Genomic DNA, 8,926 nt, shown 5'->3' with positions numbered 1-8,926 from the left:
CAACTCCCGCTTCGGGCTCCCCCAAGATAAGCAGAGATCTCCACAGATGGTTGGGACCTCCTACCACCTCAGTACAAAGGCGTCCGAAAACCAAAACCAAAACACATTTCAGGGAAGAAGGGAGCAAGGGAACTTGCCTGTCTTAACCTTGAATGGAAACCAAAAATGGTCTCTCCTGACAACCCGAAACCACAACCAAGTCCTTCCGTGGTTTGTGCTCAATTTCACACCCACTCCCTCCATGTGACCCAAGGAAAACTTAACCACAACACAAAAGGCTCAGGTGCCTGGCGAAAGCAAACAGGAATTCTCTCTAGATTATGTCACTTCAGTCAAGGAAGGACTCAAAATTCTGCCACAGACGAAGTTCCAAGGAAAAGGAGCAGTTCACAGTCTAAACAAACAAAACACACAAGCAAATGAGGCTTCACGAAAGAATCAGGAAGGCAAGGGACCGCAGGGCTACCGGATGAAGCCCAGCAGGGGTGCCGAGAGCCAACCAGAGGGCAGGCGGACACCAAGCCACTGATCTGGAGCCTTCCAAAATTTAAAATGTTACTGGTTTTTCACAATACTGATTTTTCACTTGATGAAACTGGTATTTCATTCATCATGGATCGTCACGATAATTTTGATTTTTACAAAGTAATTCACTACCATATTATTTGTCTCGATTATGGAGTTTTGGTTGCCCCTTAAATTTTGTGCCTGTAGAGAGTGCGCCCGGCAAAGACTTCGCTTATTCTAATTGGCGGAAAGTAAAGGAGGGTTCGCAGGGTTCGCAGTGAGGGCTGTTTTCACTGTTCCCTAATGTCTGTTTCTCCCCCTGCAGGAGAAACGCACTTTGCCAGCCCCTGAACATCAGGCTTAACTTAGACTGAAATGTTACTGGAAACGAGAGACATCACATTTCAACAGAAGCTTTTACAACCCGGGGGAGCTCTGCTAGGTTCTTCCGCGCTCCACCAGGACCACCAGCAGGGCGCCCCACAGGCCTGCTCCACCAGCCCAGGCCCCGGAGCAGGACAATGACAGAACAGAGGCCCAGCCAACCGACAGCAACAAAACCTTTGTCGTAAGCTATTAGATGTTCAGGTTGCTTGTTGCCTCAGCATAACCCGGCCTAACCTGACTGATGTGCTTAGAGGCGTGAACATGAGCGAGAGAGAAGAGTCTATAAAGAATCACCAAGCAAAGGGGCGCCCGCGTGGCTCAGTGAGTTGAGCGTCTGCCTTCGGCTCAGGTCATGATCCCAGGGTCCTGGGATCGAGTCCCGCATCGGGCTCCCTGCTCAGCGGGGAGCCTGCTTCTCCCTCTGCCTCTGCTTGTGCGCGCTCTCTCTCTCTCAAATAAATAAATAATATCTTTAAAAAAAAAAGACTCACCAAGCACATTTGAAAAAAGAACAGACTAGAACTTCTAAAAAGGAAAACTAAGATTGGTCACCAGAGGGGAGGTGTGAAGTAGGACGAGGGGATTCAGAGTCCCCTTGTCCTGATGAGAACTGAGCCATATAAGCAAGCGTTGAATCACTGCATTGTCCACCTGAAACTAAAACAACACTGTATGTTAAACACACTGAAATTAACATAAACCAAAAATAATAATAATAATAGAAAGGAGGGGCGCCTGGGTGGCACAGTGGTTAAGCGTCTGCCTTCGGCTCAGGGCGTGATCCCGGCGTTGTGGGATCGAGCCCCACATCAGGCTCCTCCGCTATGAGCCTGCTTCTTCCTCTCCCACTCCCCCTGCTTGTGTTCCCTCTCTCGCTGGCTGTCNGTTTCTCTTTCTCTGTCGAAAAAAAAAAAAAAACTTAAAAAAAAAAAAAAAAAAAAAGAACTTGTAGATCTATAAAAGAGACTGGAAAAGCTAAAATTATAAAAAAAAATAATAATAGAAAGGAAAAAATGTCAAAAATTGAAATTAACACAACGGATGAAATGAACAGAATAGGTCTAGCTAAAGAACATAGAGACTCTAAGGCTAGATCAGAAGGAATTGTCCAGAATGCGTTCAAGACAGACGAAGTGACGGAACACAAAACAGGGAAGAAGAGACCCACGGACAATTAGACTCAGAAGGCCTAACGTACAGGATTTCTTCTCCCCTTGGCTCCCGATGAAGGGGCCCAGTGGAAAGAGGCTTTTCCCAGGTAGGGTAGGGGCAGAGCAGGGGCAGAGCGCTGAATCAGGATTGCTGTTGCCCTGAGGCTCCCTGCAGGGGGGAGGCGAGCTCAGCCACCAGCCAGCACCGAGAGTATGGCTCAGAAATTTAGCAAAGGGGCGGGGGGGCAGTTCCTAAGAACAGAGATCCGACCCCTTGCCAGAGAAACTGACTTCATTCGAAACAGAATGTGAAATTCCAGACGAAGGGCACTCTCTAAAACAATGGGGGATTTAGGGGCGCCTGGCTGGCTCCCTCGGTAGAGCACGTGGCTCTTGATCTCAGGGTCACGAGTTCAAGGCCCACATTGGGTGTGGCGCCTACTTGAATAAATAAAAAATAAAACAATGGGGGTTTTGGTAGTAAGCAAATAAGAGGAGGCAAGTAGTTCCTTTTAATTAAGTGCAACCAGTGAGACCACAGGCCAGCTCGTTCACTGCAGAGAACACGGGGGAAAGACAGCTCTCTTGGGTTCAGAACAAAGCTCAACCATTCACCTCAAAAACTACCCCTGCTAGAATGTAACTGGATCCGATTCGGGGTCATTTTATGCCCTAAGACATTGTCGAAAACAATAGAGCAATCGACTGGCAATTAGTGAAGTTTAAGGACTGGATCTGATACCAAACCAGGTAGTTAGCTTAAAAGGGAAATTGGGGAAAAATGCAGAGAGAGTCCGCTAAACGCTAAACCCGGTTAAGGTTGTGGGGCACCTGGGTGACTCAGTGGGTTAATCTCTGCCTTCGGCTCAGGTCATGATCTTAGGGTCCTAGGACCCTGCACTGGGCTCCGGGGTGCCTGCTTCTCCCTCTTACCCCCCACCTCTCGTGCTCACTCTCTCATTCTCTGTCTCAAATAAATAAATAAAATCTTAAATAATAAAATAAAATACAACATAACTGTTTACAGCAAAAAAAGCATATTCAAGTTAATGAAACCATGAATAGAATAATGGAATAAATCCAAAAAAAGTAGAAAGGTAGGAAACAATATAGCTAAGAACAGGAATTAATTAATTAGAATAAATTAATTGAAATCCACAAGGCCAAAAGTTCATTGTTTAAAAGTAAAAAAGGAGGGACAACGGGGTGGCTCAGCTGCTGAGCACGTGACTCTTGGTTTCAGCTCAGGTCATGATCTCATGGGTCATGGGATCAAACCCCAAGAGGGGCTCGGTGCTCAGTGTTGGGGGGGGGTCTGCTTAAGATTCTCTCCCTCTCCCTCTGTCCCTCCCCTGCTCTAGCGGGTGCACAAGCTCTCTCTCTAAAATAAATAAATAGGGGCACTCGGTTGGTTAAGCATCTGCCTTCAACTCAGGTCATGATCTGGAGTCCTGGGATTGAGCCCCACATCCAGCTCCTTGCTCAGTGGGGAGACTGCTTCTCCCTCTGCCGTCCCCCCCGCCGCTTGTGCTTGCTCTCTCTCCTTCTCTCTCAAATACATAAAGTCCTTTTTAAAAATTAAAAAAATAAATAAATAAATCTTAAAAAAAAAAAAAAGTAAAGGGGCACCTGGGTCATTAGTCGGTTGAGTATCTGTCTTCAGCTCAGGTCATGATCCCTGAGTCCCCAGATCGAGTCCCATATTGGGCTTGCTGCTCAGCCAGGTGCCTGCTTCTCCCTCTGCCTGCTGCTCCCGCTGGTTGTACTCCCTCTCACTCTCTTTCTGTGTCAAATAAGTAAATAAAAATCTTAAAAAAAAAAAAAAGATTATTAAGAAAAAAAGTAAAAACAGACAACGCCATGGCAAGATGCCTAAACAGAGAATAAACAAACCATATAGGAAACAAAATGGTGGCGTAACTCCAGAACCAAAAGACATTAAACAGATAATAATAACAAATAAATAGATAATAAAAATAAGATATCATAAATAACTTCATTTGATAATAAGTTCCTAGGGAAAATACTATTTACTAAAACTAAGTCAAGAAGAAATAGAAAACATGACTAGTCCTATTATTAAGGAAATTGAATGGCTATAGCTCTATCTTCCCACAAAGAAAACACCTCGCATTTGGTGCTGACCAGTTAGGGGGAGTGTTGCCAAACAGAGAACAAGTAGTGCCCTACTCTGGAAGGACAGGAGGCGAGGGGGTAATCCCAAATGCCTTCTGAAGCTAGCAAAACCTTGCAGAAAGTAAGTTTCACAGGGGCACCTTTATTGGGTATATTTGAGCCCTATACTGGGTGTAGGATTATTATTATTTTTTAAAGATTTTATTTATTCATTTGACAGAGATAGAGACAACCAGCGAGAGAGGGAACACAAGCAGGGGGAGTGGGAGAGGAAGGAAGCAGGCTCCCAGCGGAGGAGCCTGATGCGGGGCTCGATCCCAGAACGCCGGGATCACACCCTGAGCCAAAGGCAGACGCTTAACAAACTGTGCCACCCAGGCGCCCCCGAATTTGATATTTATTCATAGTTAGATCTTAGGCAAACTAGATACAGAAGGATGCTTCCTTAACTTGATAAAAGTTCATTTAAAAAAAAAATCCCATAGCACAGATGATACCTCTAGTTGAACTAATGAAAGCATTCTTTTTTAAGATCGAGTGCACACAAAGGTGAGTTACTCTAGTAAACAACTTATGCAAATTCCTCACAGTATAGTGACATAGGGAATAAAGGGGTTTTTTTTGTTTTGTTTTGTTTTTTTTAAGTAAGTCTACGCCCATGGCGGGGATTGAACTCATGACCCTGAGATCAAGAGTCCCGTGCTCCACGGACTGAGCCAGCCAGGCGTTTCCAGGAATAAAGGTTTCAATAACTGGGAAGGAAGAAACAAACTTGGTATTGTGTGTATATGATATGACTGTCTATGTACAGAGCAAAAAACTACACGTAAAGTAATAGATTAGTAAGAGAGATTACAGAGTTTGCTGGATATAAAATGAATGTACAAAAAGTTATTTCATTTCTGTACATCAAGATGTTGGAAAATGAGGTATGAAAAAAATACTGTATCGTATCAACAGAAAATATAAACAAGCTAGGAATGACTCTACAAAAGAAGTATAAACTCTATGAAGAAAGACGACACCATTTTAATAAAGGACATAAAAACTAAACAAATGGAGATCTATACCATGTTTTAGGATAGTAAAGCTCAATGTGGGGACCCATAGATTTAATCCTATATACTTAGTGAAATGTGAACAAAAGTCATTGATGGGTTATTTTTATGGACTAGATCTAAATATTTTGTGAAAGAACAAAGGGCCCAAAATAGACAAAACATTGTTGGGAGAACAAGGAGGGGAGGATGTTGCTTTACCAGAGTTTTGAAACATAACAAAAAGCATAGCAATTAAAAATAATGTGGTAGAGCGGTGCCTGGGTGGCTCAGTCGGTTAAAGTGCCTGACTCTTGATTTTGGCTCAGGTCATGATCTGAGCTGGGCAAGGAATCTACGCAAGATTCTCTCTCTCCCTCTGCCTCTGCCACTACCCTTCACTCGTCCGTGCTCTCTCTCCAAAAATATAATAATAATAATAATAATAATAATAATAATAATAATAATAATGATGATAATGTGGTAGTAACAGAGGAAGAGAAAATAGACCAAAGGAACAGAAAAACCTGGAAACATTTGAAAATATATATGAAAACGACTTGGTCAGAGAAGGTCATTTGAACAGCATGAGTCATTTCATAAATTTTACTGGGACGATTGGTTATCTATAAGGAAAACAATGAAACCACTTCTTTCCACCAAATAAGTCAATTTTAAGTGGATTAAAATTCACCTAGATGTGAAATCCCACACTATAAAACTTTTGGGGGATACTGGAGAAGAATAAGGGATAGGGTAGGAAGGATGTCTCTCTCCCTCCTTTTTTTTAAAGTTTTATTGAAGTAATCTCTACACCCCACGTGGGGCTCGAACTCAGCCCAGGCGCCCCAGGGATGGAGTCTATAATCTAAACAGTGTCAGAAGGTGTATTTGATAGTAAAAATGAATGAGGGGCGCCTGGGTGGCACAGCGGTTGGGCGTCTGCCTTCGGCTCAGGGCGTGATCCCGGCATTCTGGGATCGAGCCCCACATCAGGCTCCTCTGCTATGAGCCTGCTTCTTCCTCTCCCACTCCCCCTGCTTGTGCTCCCTCTCTCGCTGGCTGTCTCTATCTCTGTCAAATAAATAAATAAAATCTTTAAAAAAAAAAAAAAGAATGAACAGCTACAAACCTCAACAGGATGAATCTCTAGAACAGTGTTGACTAAAGAAGCAGGTCACAAAGGACGTATACGGTGTGATTTCATCAACACAAAGTTCCGATACATTAAACAAATAACATTCTTAAGGATGTGTGCACGGTCGTCTGTAGTGAAAAAACAAACAGAAAGCAACACAAAATTCAAGATAGTGGTTACGTCTGGGGAAAAGAGGCCATGCTATGGCGTGAACATTATAAGGGACACTAAGATTCAGTTTCCCAAAGGGCAGGGGCGGGATACAGGTGGACAAAATGGATCAAATGCCTCCTTTAAGGCACTTAAAATTTAAAAAAACAAAAACAGGGGCGCCTGGGTGGCACAGCGGTTGGGCTTCTGCCTTCGGCTCAGGGCGTGATCCCGGCGTTATGGGATCAAGCCTAGCATCAGGCTCCTCTGCTGAGAGCCTGCTTCTTTCTCTCCCACTCCCCCTGCTTGTGTTCCCTCTCTTGCTGGCTGTCTCTATCTCTGTCAAATAAATAAATAAACTCTTTAAAAAACAAAACAAAACACAAAAAGACAGGGAGGAGGAACACAAAAATACTATAGAAATCAGTCCATACTATCTAAACTTTCAATGTTTTATTTTCATTTTTAAGATTTGTTTATTTATTGGAGAGAGAGAGCATGGGGGGGGCAGAGGGAGAGGGAGAAGCAGGCTCCCCGCTGAGCAGGGAGCCCAATGAGGGGCCAATCCCAGGACCCCGATATTGTGACCTGAGCCGAAGGCACTTTATGAGCCACCCAGGCCCCCCTAAACTTTCAATGTTTGAAAAAATAACCCAACATTACCAACTTCTCCATAGTTTCATAATGCATTTCTTTCGTCGAAGCGTAGCTGATGTGCAATGTTATACAGGCATCAGGTGTACGATGGAGAGGACAGCTCTACCCGTTGCATTGTGCTCACCACCAGCGTGGCTGCCACCTGCCACCACTCAACACTATCAGGACACCACTGACCACTGACTATAATCCCTATGCCGGGCCTTTCATCCCCAGGACTTCTTTGTTCCAGAAGGGGAAGCCTGGCCCTCACCCTCCCCTCTGGCAACCATCACTCTGTTCTCTGTATCTGTGGGTCTGATTCTGTTTTACGTTTATTCGTTTGTTTTGTTCTCATAACACGTATTAATGTTAAGGGAGCTCTCAGGAGCGATATGACATTTGACAGAGTGATGAATTCACTTAATCCTTTTCTTTTTAAAAATTATTGGGGGGGCCTGGGTGGCACAGCGGTTAAGCGTCTGCCTTCGGCTCAGGGCGTGATCCCAGCGTTATGGGATCGAGCCCCACATCAGGCTCCTCTGCTGTGAGCCTGCTTCTTCCTCTCCCACTCCCCCTGCTTGTGTTCCCTCTCTCGCTGGCTGTCTCTGTCTCTGTCAAATAAAAAAAATTATTGAATTTAGGGGCACCTGGGTGGCTCAGTCAGTGAAGTGTCTTACCTTCGGTTCAGGACATGATTCCAGGATCCTGGTATCGAGTCTCACATCGGGTGCCCTGTTCAGCGAGAAGCCCGCTTCTCCCTCTGCCGGCCACTCCCCCTGCTTGTGCTCTCTCACTCTGTCAAATAAATAATAAAATCTTTAAAAAATTATTGAATTTATTACATAGTACGTGCTGTGGATTTAATGTTTGTCTCCCCCAAACTCCCATGCTGGACACTAATCCCTGATGGGATGGTATTTGGATGTAGGTGCTTTGGGGAGGTGCTTAGTCAACTGTCCTGTGAGGACTCATGAGAAGATGGCCATCTGTGAACCAAGAAGCTAGTGGCCTTGACCTTGGATTCCCCAGCCTCCAGGGCTGTGAGAAGCACCTGCTGTTTGTAAGCCAGTCTATGGTATCATCATAGGGCCCAAACTCAAGACCGTATGTAAGCAAACCCATTGTTGTTAAATAATTTCTAACCTTCTATCATTCTGTGCGATCGATGCAAGAGATGTCTGGAATTCCATTCACCTTGCTGATGCTCGCTTCTTGGTGGTGGGATTTGGGAAGATTTGATATTTGTTTCTTCCTGCTTGGAAGGGCTTGGATTTTTTAAAATGAACATACATCCTTCTTATAAAAACAAGTCATTTCTTTCTAAACAACTGAAGATCGGGGTTAAATACGGCAAAATGGCATCTATAATCTATAACCTCAGTGATCAAGTTAGATCTCGGGCTTAACTTTCTATACTGTTTTTTGAAATATTTCAATTTAAAAACTTCAGAACATCCCAAGTAAAGCAGAAATAACTAATACAGAATGGAGAAAGCAGAGACGCACATTAACAGGAAACTAATGAAAGAAAACACGGAGTGGCCAAAAACAACAAATTATCCCCAAATCTTTTCATGGCCGCTTTCAAACATATTACAGTATCCAGAACCTTCTCATTTTGGTTTGAGGCCAAAACAAGAACTGGTTAGAAGGGACTTGAGAAGTGGCAGGAAAAACACCAAAAGAAAATGCGCCTCCTGGTGGCGCTGGGAAGGGCTGCCACGTGTCTGCCAGGGCGCAGAGGGACCTGAGCTTTTCCAGATCACCTGCCAGGAGAGTAA

General features: G+C 44.2%; 1 long non-coding RNA gene across 2 annotated transcripts; it reads right to left on the bottom strand.

Moving 5' to 3' along the window:
* Window positions 1–3,769: 3,769 nt before the first annotated feature.
* On the bottom strand, window positions 3,770–7,877 carry LOC117796920. 2 transcript variants are annotated; one of them, XR_004621624.1, is made up of 3 exons: window positions 7,823–7,877; window positions 6,351–6,484; window positions 3,770–3,828 (listed from the first exon to the last, which is right to left on the bottom strand). It is a non-coding gene; the product is annotated as an uncharacterized LOC117796920 (long non-coding RNA). The 2 variants fall into 2 exon arrangements; XR_004621623.1 differs by having other exon boundaries at window positions 3,792–3,853.
* Window positions 7,878–8,926: the final 1,049 nt, after the last annotated feature.

Source organism: Ailuropoda melanoleuca, chromosome 17 (genome assembly GCF_002007445.2).
Source record: "Ailuropoda melanoleuca isolate Jingjing chromosome 17, ASM200744v2, whole genome shotgun sequence".
Lineage (NCBI taxonomy): Eukaryota > Metazoa > Chordata > Mammalia > Carnivora > Ursidae > Ailuropoda > Ailuropoda melanoleuca.
This window is presented reverse-complemented; position numbering and strand designations above follow the sequence as displayed.